Source organism: Vidua macroura, chromosome 12 (genome assembly GCF_024509145.1).
Source record: "Vidua macroura isolate BioBank_ID:100142 chromosome 12, ASM2450914v1, whole genome shotgun sequence".
Classification (NCBI taxonomy): Eukaryota; Metazoa; Chordata; class Aves; order Passeriformes; family Viduidae; genus Vidua; species Vidua macroura.
In genome coordinates, this window is record NC_071582.1 from 18,747,285 (window position 1) to 18,759,186 (window position 11,902).

At 47.6% G+C, this 11,902-nt stretch overlaps 1 long non-coding RNA gene across 1 annotated transcript; it reads right to left on the reverse strand.

Moving 5' to 3' along the window:
• Positions 1-1,784: 1,784 nt before the first annotated feature.
• Positions 1,785-11,900, reverse strand: LOC128813633 (uncharacterized). Its single transcript, XR_008439109.1, has 3 exons — positions 9,841-11,900; positions 2,454-2,578; positions 1,785-2,019 (listed from the first exon to the last, which is right to left on the reverse strand). It is a non-coding gene; the product is annotated as an uncharacterized LOC128813633 (long non-coding RNA).
• Positions 11,901-11,902: the final 2 nt, after the last annotated feature.

An 11,902-nucleotide genomic window follows, 5' to 3' on the forward strand; every position in this document is an offset into this window, starting at 1 on the left:
CTTCAAAATGTTATGGAAGCCTTGCTGGAGTTAATTCCCACTGACCTGTGGCAAGTACTACTGAAGTGTACCTTCAGCCACCTGAGATTTCCTTGCTGAACCTGAAACAAGCTGACCCAAGTTTGGAAGTCCTTTTACTCTCTTATCATAACTCATAGAGCCAACAGGCTGTTTCCTCTGGAATAATAAATATGCCTTGAAACAGAGGTGAAAACAGGGCCAGAGCGTGCTGGGAGCACTGGGGCAGGCAGTGACATGTTTGTGTTGCTCCTTCTCCACTCAGTGTCAGAGGCAGCCCTTCCTGCTCAAGTGCTGCCCCAGGCCTTGGATGGGGATGTGGGGACTGACATTTTTGGGCCCTCCTGGGCGAGGGAAGCACGAGGTAGGGCAGGAACACCATGGTGAGGTCTTTTCCAGCCTCATAAAGAAACAAAGACTGTAACTAAGTAACATCATTGCACAACACTTTGTCTTAAGCGTTTTGCTCTCCCTGTCCTCAGTGGATGGAGGTGACCAGCAGATGGGAAGTCTCAATGAGAAGGGGCCCTTCTCCATTCCCAAAACTGCCTGTAATTGGGTTTTAGATGTCTAAGTGACAGTGAAAAATGTCTGTGAATAAGATACCCCAGTGACAGTGCTAATTTACATGTATCAAAGCATCAGCTTCTCACACAGCTGCGGGTTTTCTAAAAATTGGAAAAATTTAGTGTCCTCACATCTCTGCTCCTCTGTCAAAAATGACTGTGAAGTTCAAGAATGACTGTGGGGTATACACAGACAAAAAAAAACAGAGAAAGAAGCAACAGCCTGCAACAGGCAGGTGAAAATGCTGGGTGAGTGATGCCTTTGTGTGAGCACATCCTTCTGTGCCAATCCTTAATACACCCAGGAGATGCCAAAAAAATACATTTGAGCTTGAACTTCTCCTCAGCCCAGACATGAGCACTTCAGACTGGTTAGTCTTTAGAAATAGCAGGAAAGTTGGGAGACATTGGGAGGTTTTCTAGCGTAGCTTGATTGTACTCAGCACTTCAGCAAGGTCGTGCCATAGATAAATAGATATTTTTCCCCATCATGGCTGGCTTTGCCTTTCACTGCATTCATGAGAGCAGAATAGCAGGTCTGAGCCTCCTGCCTGGTGAAACTCCATTGACACGAGTTGTGAGACTTGCACAAATGAGAGCAGAGTTCGACCTCTGGCTTTGAAGTATCCTTGTCCCAACAGATTTATCACCAGGGCCACACGAAGGCCTTGAAAGAGAGGAAGCAGTTCTGTTCTGCAGTCCTTTTTTCTCAAAAGTTTGTTTGCAGTTGTCCTTTTATTATTATCTTAGCTCCAGCTATTACACATGTGGGGCCCCTCATGCTTTGAGGGCTTTTTGCTCAGACAGGATCCCAGGGCTGTTAATGAAAAGATTATTTTAAAATAAAAATCACTTGTTTAGTGGGTTTAGCTGGTTGTGGCCCCGGTATCAGATTTTAGTTGACGACTCATAATTAGTCACTGCAGGATGGCTGAGTGGGAGGCAAAGGGTTACGAGGGAAGGCTGGAGAAAGGAAAGATACGTATCATTAAATAAAAATGTGACCACCCATGATTACAAGTGTTGTAGTCCTCCTTTTAACAAGCACACACCGTACTTTCATTAACCCGGGCCTGCCTGAATAGCAGCCTGTCTGGCCGAGCGGGCAGTGATTTTGTAAAAGCTGGCCCTAATGACAAAGACAGGCCACCTACCCTGAACTTTTCTCTATGACTTTATTCTTCAGCAGTGCTCAAGTGTAAATAAACTTGTTTACTCCCATCAGGATGGTAATGAGAACGAAGCCTTATTTGTTTCTCCACAATGACAAAGTAATCTGTGCGTGGCCCAAGCGGGGAAAGGGGGGCTGGGGGGCAGCTCTGCTCTGTGGTCCCTCCATAGGCAAAGTTGCTGCAGTCAGTGTTTTCCTTTGCTCTTCATTGTGTGCCACGGGTCAGCGAGGGAGAACTTCCCATCCTCAAGCTCACATGTAGGGCTGGGGAGGGAAAAGCAAAGAGAACAGAGCAATAAGTGAAGTGAGGAGTCAGACCAGCCTATCCGGGAGGGAGAGAGTGACTAAGTGAGAGGGAAGGGGAGTTACCTGGTCAGGCTTGTGAGTCACTATAGAAAATGTACAGAGAGGCACAACCTGGTGCTTGCTTGGGTTTTTTCCACTCAGACTGGTGTCTCTGAAGCGTTAATGAATCACAGCAACAGCGCAGGGAGGACGTATGGAAGGGGGAAGGGGAATTGAGGCAGGTCAGGCAGAGGGAGCAGCTGGCACCGCTGAGGGCCAGGAGCAAGGGGAGAGGCTGGAAGGGGCCAGGGCCTTTCCAGGAAAGATGAGAATGAACTGAGGGTGTACTCATGGGTGGCTGAAGCTGACTAAAGCTTGATGTGACAGAAAGGGCCCCTTCTGGTTGCACTCACCCTCTGTGTGTCCCATGGCCTCTCCCTTCCGAGGGTTTGGGCAGCCGGGCAGGTGAGGACCTGACAGATGGAAATCAATCCCTTCATTTTTTTGGTATGGTTTGTTTTCAGCTGATCACACTGAACTGGAGAGAGAGTATGTATGGGAAAAGATTTGTTTCAAATGTTATAATTGGTTTAAGTGGTTTATAATGGATTTTTTAATTGTTGCTGGAACTAAAAGCAGAGATGGGGTAATGCGGTCCCAGCTCACTGTACCCTTAACAAGGCAGGCAGTGCAGATTCAGCTTGTGTTTGTTAATAAGGTTCTTTTTCAGAAAGTTACAAATAATAAGTTTAGAAAAATAATTTCGAAAAATGCAAACAACCACCAATCCTCCCCCCCCCCCAAAAAAAAAAGACAAAACCAAACCAAAACAGAATTTAAGGAGAGGAGGAAAAAGGTAGACCAGACAAAATATCCCTTGGCAGGATCCTCAGGAACCCTTGTCATCAGCTCCAGGCTCCTCTTCCAGAGTTGGGAAGGCCAGTGTACCTAGAAACTGGAGAGGATTTTGCAGGAGACCCACCCTGTGGGAAGCAGGTACAGGAATGAGAGGTGGGGAAAATGGAGCCTAATTCACAGATGCAGCAGTGGCCAGAGCTGTGCAGTGATTCCCAAGTACAGATGGGTTAGCAGAGTTCAGGTGAGTCTGGAGCACAGCAGGTACTTGGAAGGTGCTGAGGCACTCAGTAGGGAATAGAAATGTAAAATCCCTTAGGGCCTAGCGTGTTACATTCCTGAGTTCCAGACAAGTCTGTGGTTTTACCCTGCCACAGCATCGGGGTGCAGCCTGCTCAGAGCAGTCCGGGAGCGCTCTGCACTCGCAGTCAGGAGCAGGAGCTGGCCTAACTGCAGTGCCTGGAGTGGATAAACACCCCTGACACGGGTATTTTAGCAGCACAAATAGTGTCTCCTAAGAGAGCTTTGGAGGGGCCTCACATCCAAGGCAGCACCGGATTCCCAGTTCCCCTCGCTGTGAGCTCTCGCCTGGCTTGTGCTCCTGTTGCACCTGAAACGTGTGGAGCCATTCCTTGTGGTGAATTCCCTCCATTTTGCCTGTGCAAATCAGGCCATTGAGCTTTCCAGAATGTATTCCCTGCCTGACTGCAGCTGTGGAAGTTCTGCTCAGCCTTCCATTGGTGTCGAGGTGACTCTGCAGAAGAGCTGTCCAGAAGGCCACGGGGACACGGCGACCTCACTGCCTCATCCTGCGTGCACCGGGCACAGCGACACTCACAGCCGCGACTCCCGGGCACAGCAGAAACAGTTAATCTGGGTAATAACACTTCGCTCCTCTGTAGCACCTTCCTCAAGCACCTCGAAGTGCTTTTCAAACATGAATGCGTTAAAGCTTTGCCGCCCTCCTGATGGAAGTGAAAAGGAAGGCAAAACACAGCTCAGCGATGCTACACAAGCTGGAAAACTCTCCAAATTGTTTCCATGGGGACTGAAGCGCAGCCCTCTCCGCGAACAGCGGCGGGATCAGCCCACCCCTCCGAAATGCCAAGGGAGCAGGAGCACAGCCTTGACTACTGGGAGGTGGAAACCATCTGAGGAAGGGCGTGAGCAAGTCTGGATGTGGAAAGACCTCCCTTCTAAAAAATAGATTTGTATAACTCTCTGGTGAAAGATGTCTAAAAACCAAATCACTGGATCCTCCTGAGCAAGCACCTGATCCGACTCCTCTGGGAAATGAGGGTTTGCATGAAGCTCCTTAATCTGTAGGAACCAGAAATCCCAGGTGAGGCTGCGGAGCTGTAAAACCTTCCCGGCGCTGCACAACATCCCCAGTGACCTCGTTTTCCCAACTCACCCCAGCCAGCACAACACAACGCCCTTCCCAACACCGCCTCTGCTCTCACTCAGAAATGACAAGTGTCACCTGCGAAACCTCTGGCACTACCTCACACGTTTGTCCCAGGGCTTTTACCCTATGCCTGTCTCGTTTTGGTGTTGTCTAGCGAGGAAAACCTGACAGAACCCCAAACACAGGGAAATACGGGAAGCACATTCCCTGCACAAGGCACCTCTGCTGCATGACTAAGGATGCAGATGCCCTCAGGCTGTAGAGGAACTGCATCAATGCCCAAAAATCACAGTATCTTTGTGCCTCTTTCCTGTCTGCTTATCCTCACACCTGCTGTTCACAGGGCTGAATTTCTGGGTTTCCAGTTCTGCACTCTCCGATCACAGAGCTGGAGCTTTCAACTGAGAGCTGATGATGTGTCCAGGGCACAGGAATGTTGAGAGCTTTGGTGTTATAAAAGATCTCAGAGCAGGAACCAGATCATTGTTTTGGTTCTGAATGTACCAAAAAAGTGCTGCTTCAGAGGTGCTGGCAAAGGTGAGGTAAGGACCTGGTGACTTTTCTCTCTGAGACAGACTTAATAAAGGGCAAAACGGAGGTAAAAATTAACGTTTGGACTGGAACACTGAACCCTGAAAAGACAAAATAACTGCATGTATTTGTTCCTCTGAATGACAGGAATTCATCACTCTTGACATGGCTAAATGTTACTTCCTAATTCAGATTTGTTTCATCCAGTGAATTGGAATAATTAAAATGGTGGATCCAGCCTGGCTCACAGGCTCTCCAATACCAAACCAGAGCTAAATCTGACAAGCACCAGCAGGCAAATGAAAAGGCCAGAGAGATTATTAAAAATCAGTGTAACACCATAATAAGCACTGAGATAAATGAAAATAGCACAGTACAATTTAATGGTGGGGGTCTGTTATAAATTATTGAGTTATTTGTATTTTGGGATTGATTGCCACAATAACTGCCTTGCAGATGTTCCTGTTGTTAACCCTCAAGGCCTGCAGCAGGACAAATGGCTCAGACTATCATTTATAAAAATTACTCCTTTCAAGGCTTTTTGAGCTTGTGATTAAATATTGTCCTAAATGAGGATGGGTTAATGGTCAGTATGACTGGAATAAGAAATTAAACTTGTCCCCCTTAGCTGACTGTCAAAATGGGCAAGGGCATGGGAGGAGGAGAGTTAAGATTTGTCCTGCCAATCCAATTGCTTGAAGTTTAGACAAGTCTGAGATAAAACTGGGATAAATTTGAAAAGGCCTGTCCCACCACTGCTTTATAGAACACTGAAAATTGTTGCATAGCTTGAGAAATGCGTTTGTTTGTGCATGAAGAACCTTAAAATGTATCTCCTATTCTCCTATGTGGAAACAGCCAGTGTGTTCCCAACCAGAATGACACAGAGAGTGGAACGGGTGTGGAAAATTTGGGGAAGATGTAGTGTCAACACACAGGCTGGAAACTCCCATTTTGAAGGTTTAACCCAAGCTACCAAGGCTAAGAGGAGAGGAGAGACCAGCCTGGCTCCTGTGAGCTGCCCTTACCAGGCTCTCCTGTCCCTGTGCCACTGCCCCAGCTGAGGCAGGACCACCACCTCAGAGCTACCACTCTCTCCCAAGAGTACTGGGGCTTTTAACCTTAAATAACAATTACAGCTGATGGTCAGACCCAGCCAAAAGGTTGTGGGGACACAGGAAAACAGGATGATCCAGCTGAAGTCAGAGGTGGTGCATCTGTGTGAGCAGATCTGCCACTTCTCCCTGCACAGACGCCCGGCTGACAGACAGCAGAAGAGCAGCGCTGTTGCTGAGGCTCCTCTGAATATTTTGGTACTGATTAAATTCTGAGTGCAAATGCTCTCAGCAGTTTCCTTGCAAACAACCTGCTGTTAAAAAATGTGATCAACAGCCTCTCAGGTGTGTTTTCCAGAATCTAAAATAACCCAGATGCGGTGCTGCCCTTCACCACCCCCCAAACTGGGGCAGCTAAAACATGGGTGGGAGGACAGCAGGAGGAGGCTGGAGGCCAAAACAGTGTAGAAGGCTGAAAAGGAGTGAGAGGATGAAAAACAGCTGAAATAGGGTGCCAGGCTAAGGGTTGCAGGCAGAAAAAAAAGACAGCAAAAGGAAAATAGGACTGCAGTCCCAGAAGGGAAGGGGAGGGAGGTTCAGAATGATGGGAGGTTCAAAAAGGGGTGTAAGAGGAGTGTCCAGCTGTAAAAGGAGGTGTCCAGCCAAAAATGAGGGTGTCAGGCCAAAAAGAGGAGTGGGAGTTTAGGAAGAAAAGAGGCTGGAGGCTGAATAGTGGGATGGGAGGCCAGAAAGGGAGGGGGGCCAAAGATGGGTGGGAGGCCAAAAACCGGTGGGAGGCCTGGAGGCAGTGGGAGATTGCAAAAGATTTGGACACCAAGAGGGGTTTGGGTTCCAAGGACAGTGAATGGGAGACCCAAAAGTGGGGGAAGCTGGGAGGAGTGAGGGTGGGCAGTTGAAGAAGACCAGAAGACCAAGAAGAAGTGGGAGGGGAACAGAAGTGTCCCCTGAGAAGGCTCCAAGTGCCATCTTATGCCAATGGCTCCTGTGCTGCAGCAAGGAATAGCTGTCATCCACGCTGAAACTGGGGGACATAAATCAGAAAAAAAAAAAAAAAAAAAGGAAAAAAAAAAAAAAAAAGAGAAAAAAAAAAACCCCTCAAATGGTGTAAGAATGAATCTCAACTCCCACCTCCAGCATCCAAAACCAGTGAAGGACAGCATCACATTAGATCAGGACCCAGCAACAGCCACGAGGCTGCTCAGCCCCGGTGACATCAAACAAAACCGGAGAGGGGCTGGCGGGAGAGGTGCTTCTGATGGCATTTATGGGCCTCTCGGCTATCGCGAGGAACAATCTCCTCGTAAAAGCCCAGCGAAACCCTGTAGCAACACCCTGCGATAACCACATGAAAGGCCGGGTCCTGGCCGCTGGCCTTTTGTCGGGAGCTGCCGGGGCCGCGTGGAATGTCGCACGCAGCAGCCAAGCAGCCCAGGTTGTGTCCTCGCTCCTCCCCGGGCTGCTCCTGCAGAAAACAGGGTATTTAAGCAGGCGGAACAAAGCTATTTATATCCTAAAGTGTTCTTTTACGCTTGGGAGCTGAGACTGTAGCCTCGGCATCAAAGATAACTTCATAATAGCCTTTTAGTGGAAATAACCCTTATTTACAAGAAAGTTCTGTCACTAGGCTGAGATATAAAACAGGAGCAGTAGATATTACTCATAATGCACTGGAAGAGTTTGTTCCATACATGGCCTTTTCATAAGCTTCTAAAAGCAGCAATTTCAGGTTAGAAATCATGGAGAAAATCTTGCACCCATTGAAGAAGCACAAGCAATTTCCTTACCTGTGTTATGAAGCACATCTTAGGTTATGAAAGCCCAGCAGATTTTTTGATCTAATTTATTTTTTATAATTTTTTCCATTTAGATTACTGTCTGTAGAGCTGGACAATGCAAGAATGTTGGTGCCTTTTCTGCTCCTTGATAATTTAACTGTACCATTCCTATGCCTAAGAACACTGAGGACAACTACAGGTTCTTTCAAGTTCTTAAAAATAAAATAAAATAACCCACCAAAAAAAAAAAAAAAAAAAAAAAAAAAAAAAAAAAAAGCAGCAGCAAAACCAAATGGCCTTTATCCCCAGCCCCAAATTAGTGATATTAATTCTCTACATACTCCTCATGGCTTTTCTAAAGTGACCAAAACTGGGGCAGTTAAATTACCTTGTGTGGTTCCTTCAAGAAGGGAAATGCTGTTCAGAGAAAAGAAGTATAAATACCATAGATGGAGTAAGTTCATCACCATCATTTTATCTCTGTGGTATTACCCATCTTTGTTCCTTCCCTCTTTCTTTGCATTCAAGTACAAGAGCAGAGTTTTGTATTAAAAAAAAAAAAAACCAAAACAAAACAAAACAAAACCAGATTAGTTCTCATTTAATTAGCACAGGAATGAACCCAGAAGACAGGGAATGCCAATGGTTATGTAGCAGATATTCCACATAGTAGATGCCTCACAGGTCCAACCAAACGTGCCACATAATACATGTTTTTTTAAGTATCTAAGGCATATATTTTTATTATTTTTGCACTACTGCAGCCAGGTTCTCAAGTTAAGAAAACAAGGAAATACTAAAATCTGTGCGCTTTGGTTGGAGAGTGTTTGCAACCTCAGACAAGGAGCAGAAGTTATGTAAAGGGCCGGCACAAAGTTCTCCTGGGTAAAACGCACCATCTAGAGGTGGCCACCGCTTCTGCAAGTGCTCCTCAACAAACGCAGGCAGAAGTGGCTAAACCTCTCACCGAGACGGAAAATCACCTTCATAGAGGCAACAAAGTGCCTTAATCACTGCCTCTGCACTCTGTGAAATGAGTATTTCCGAGGGAGTTCCTAAACAAGGGCCCTTCTGCACCAGGTCAAATAAGGCTCCTGTTTTCAAAGGCCTTTCAAAAGGAGAACCAGGTCACTGCTCCTGCCTCGAACATCTGAAGGTCACAGGAGGAAGGGCTTTGCTCGGGGGCTGTGGCAGGTAGGGATGCACAAATGACTCTGCCGACACGCTCTTGCTATTTCGAGTTACAGCTCTGCAAAGATTTATCCAAAGGGGTGCAAATAGGATAGGATGGCGTATAGGGAACTGATCTTCCTAAAAGAAAGAATAAATCCATAAACTGTGAAACTCCCAGTGAAGTCAGAATGGTGTAGGTGCTGCAGGGATTGTGGGAATGGCAAAGCATTCCTCTGGACTGGAAGCACACTGGAGCCTCAGTTCCAGCCCATGGAGAATCATTCCCTGCCTCAGTTTTTAGCCAGTTTTTGCAGGTCTCCAGGCTTTGTAGAGCCCCAGAAAAGGGAGCAGAGAGCTGAAGTCCCCCTTTTCCTGGTACTGCGGATATATCTGATATTCATTTAACAGGAAATGGCTGGTGTTTGCTTTATTTTCTCTGTTATAAAGCAGGGTGGCCATGAAAGCCAAAAGGTGAGGATGGGAAATACTGCACTTCACACTCCCTCCCACCCACCACAGGGGAATATTCCTCCACTGATCTAATTGCAGGAACTGTCTGTAAACAAAAACCTGTTTTGAAACTCCCATATAAATAGCAATCACAACATCTTGCACCATTTTAATGAACCCTGTTTTCTTCGCGTCAAATCCATCTCGGGAGCGTCGGAATCAGAACATTTCCCCAGTGACAGCTCCATCCTTTAAACTCTGCAGATGAGGGAGCACGCGGAACAAGCTGTGCTGAGGCAGGATTAAGAGTTACCAGGGTGACACTTTGTAGTTTGGAGGATGCTGACAAGGAGCCTCGCAAAAGCACAAGACCTTCACTGGAGCTGAAGCGACACAGAGACCAAATTTGCCTCAGCTGTCACTGAAGTGGCAAAGATTGTCAATTCCCCCTCCCCAGTCTTTGATTCTATTACCTGTGGATTACAGCTGAATTCCTAGGGGCAGGATGTGGCCTCTGGCAGCAGGGATTTACCTTAGAAGGAGGGATGCTCCACACCTCCACCTTGGAACTGCTGAAGGTCTTCACTTTCCCTTCTATCAAGGTCTCCAACATGTTTCTTCCCACAGAGAAGGAGAAATAACTGTGGCAGCAAAAGCCTTTAGCAGTTTTTCATTTGCCCACCAATGGTTGACTATGTCAAGTTTCTTTTTCTGCAGGTGTAAATGAATTAATGTGTCCACATATTTGCACCAATCAGGCAATTCTCAATGGTCCACGGAGTGCTGGAAGCCAGTTGCAAAACTTCAAGATCTGTTTCAGAAATTACTTGCCCAAACTTTGCCCCTTTAAGCATTCCCTGCCCTAGCCCACAAATTCCTTGCTCAATTTTAGATCCACCATATGTATACAGCCAATGGAGAGGTAGATCCCCCAGCCTTGAAAGCTGTCCCACATCTAGACAGATTTACTTGTGGTGTTTTTTTCAAGAAACCAGAGATTTTTCATAAAAGCAGAGATTCAAATTCTACTGTTTTTAATGACAAAATAATAAAAAAATATGAATACAGCAAGAAAGCAGTCAAATTGTCAGTAAGAGATGACAAGGGGCTGAGAGTTGGACATTTGGCTGGACACCCACAGTGGACCCCTGGGAGCTCGTTTAGTCTGGCTCTGGCCGGTGCAGCGGCGCCGCTCTGCGTGGACGTCAGTGCCACTCGGGGTTTTTAGGACAGCAGTGACATCAGAGGGAGAAAACGCCTCCAGTAAACCACAGGAAGGTAGCTCTTCCCAGAAGCATAGTGGTTTCCCTCATAAAAGAACAGCAGGTGTTAGAGTGTCACCGAGGGACTTGACTTCGACCACAAAGCCAAGAAAACTCAAGTGCCTTTAGTAAATCTCAGCTTCTCAGTGACCTCTGAGGGAGCAAATCTGCCAAGGCTAAATTGGCTGACTTTTAGGCCAAAGCCAACGATTTATCTGTGTTGGTTAGGCTCAAATCCTGGAGGCTTTATTGAGATTAGAAGAAAACATGCTCAGCAGAGAGCAAAGCGGCAGCCAAAATTTGGCCTTTCTGAGGGCAGGGAGGTGCAGTTCTGTGGGAAGGCTTTCGGAATGGTGACACAGAGCAGTGAAGGAGCTGCGGTGCCCAGAGCAGGTCAGTGTGGTACATCTGTGCCCTGATCCCAGCTCTGTGGGGCTTGTGCCAAATTCCAGTCCTTTCCACGCGAGAGCTTTGGTTGGGAGCAAGGTGGGAGCTGTGCTGCCTTATGTGAAGCAGCAAATCTCTGCAAAAGTCCCAGTGCTGCAGCAGTGGGTGAAACAGAAATGTGTGTGTGTCAGAGAGGGAGAGAAGAATGCCTGGGGAGATGAGAAAGGCTGAAATGAGTCACTCCTTGTCTTTTTTGTCTAATTTGGTAGATAATACAGGGTGTGATGCTTCACTGCCTCCTCGCTGAGTTCCAGGCAGTCAATGAAAGGATCCAGCTGGATCCAGCCCTTATATGGTGCAAAATGAGGCCGGGAGAAGCGGGCACAGGGACGCGCAGGCTGCAGGCGCCTCGGCCCTGAGGTGAGATGTTCTTCTGCCGGGCAAAGGTTTATGGTCGTGACACAAAGTCAAAATTGGAGGTGCTCCACTTAAGAAGTAGTGTTATGAAGCGGCATTTGACGCTTGATATAAACATAAGCCCAGCCACGGTGCAGTAACAGCAGCAGGTGATGGCGAACAGGGTAAATGCAGAAATCCCTCATGGGGAGCAGAGCACCCGGGGCTGTGCTGGGAGCGCAGGATGAGCCCCAACAGTGCGGTGCCAGCCGGGAGGAGGACGAGAATGCCAAGGAAAGGGGATCAGGAGAGCAGTGCTGGGAGCTCCCTAAGCAGGGCTGGACTCCTGACTAAACAGGGCTTGGCTCCCTGAGCTCGACTTTGCTTCCCGAGCTCGGCTTTGCTTCTTTCGAAGGGCATTGCTCTCCGAACGGGGCTTTGCCCCCCGAGGGCTTTGTCTCCTTAAGCCGGGCTCTGCTCCTTAAGCCGGGCTCTGCTGCCTGAGGGGGCTCAGATTCCCGCGCAGGAATTCGGCGGGAGCCGCCGGGA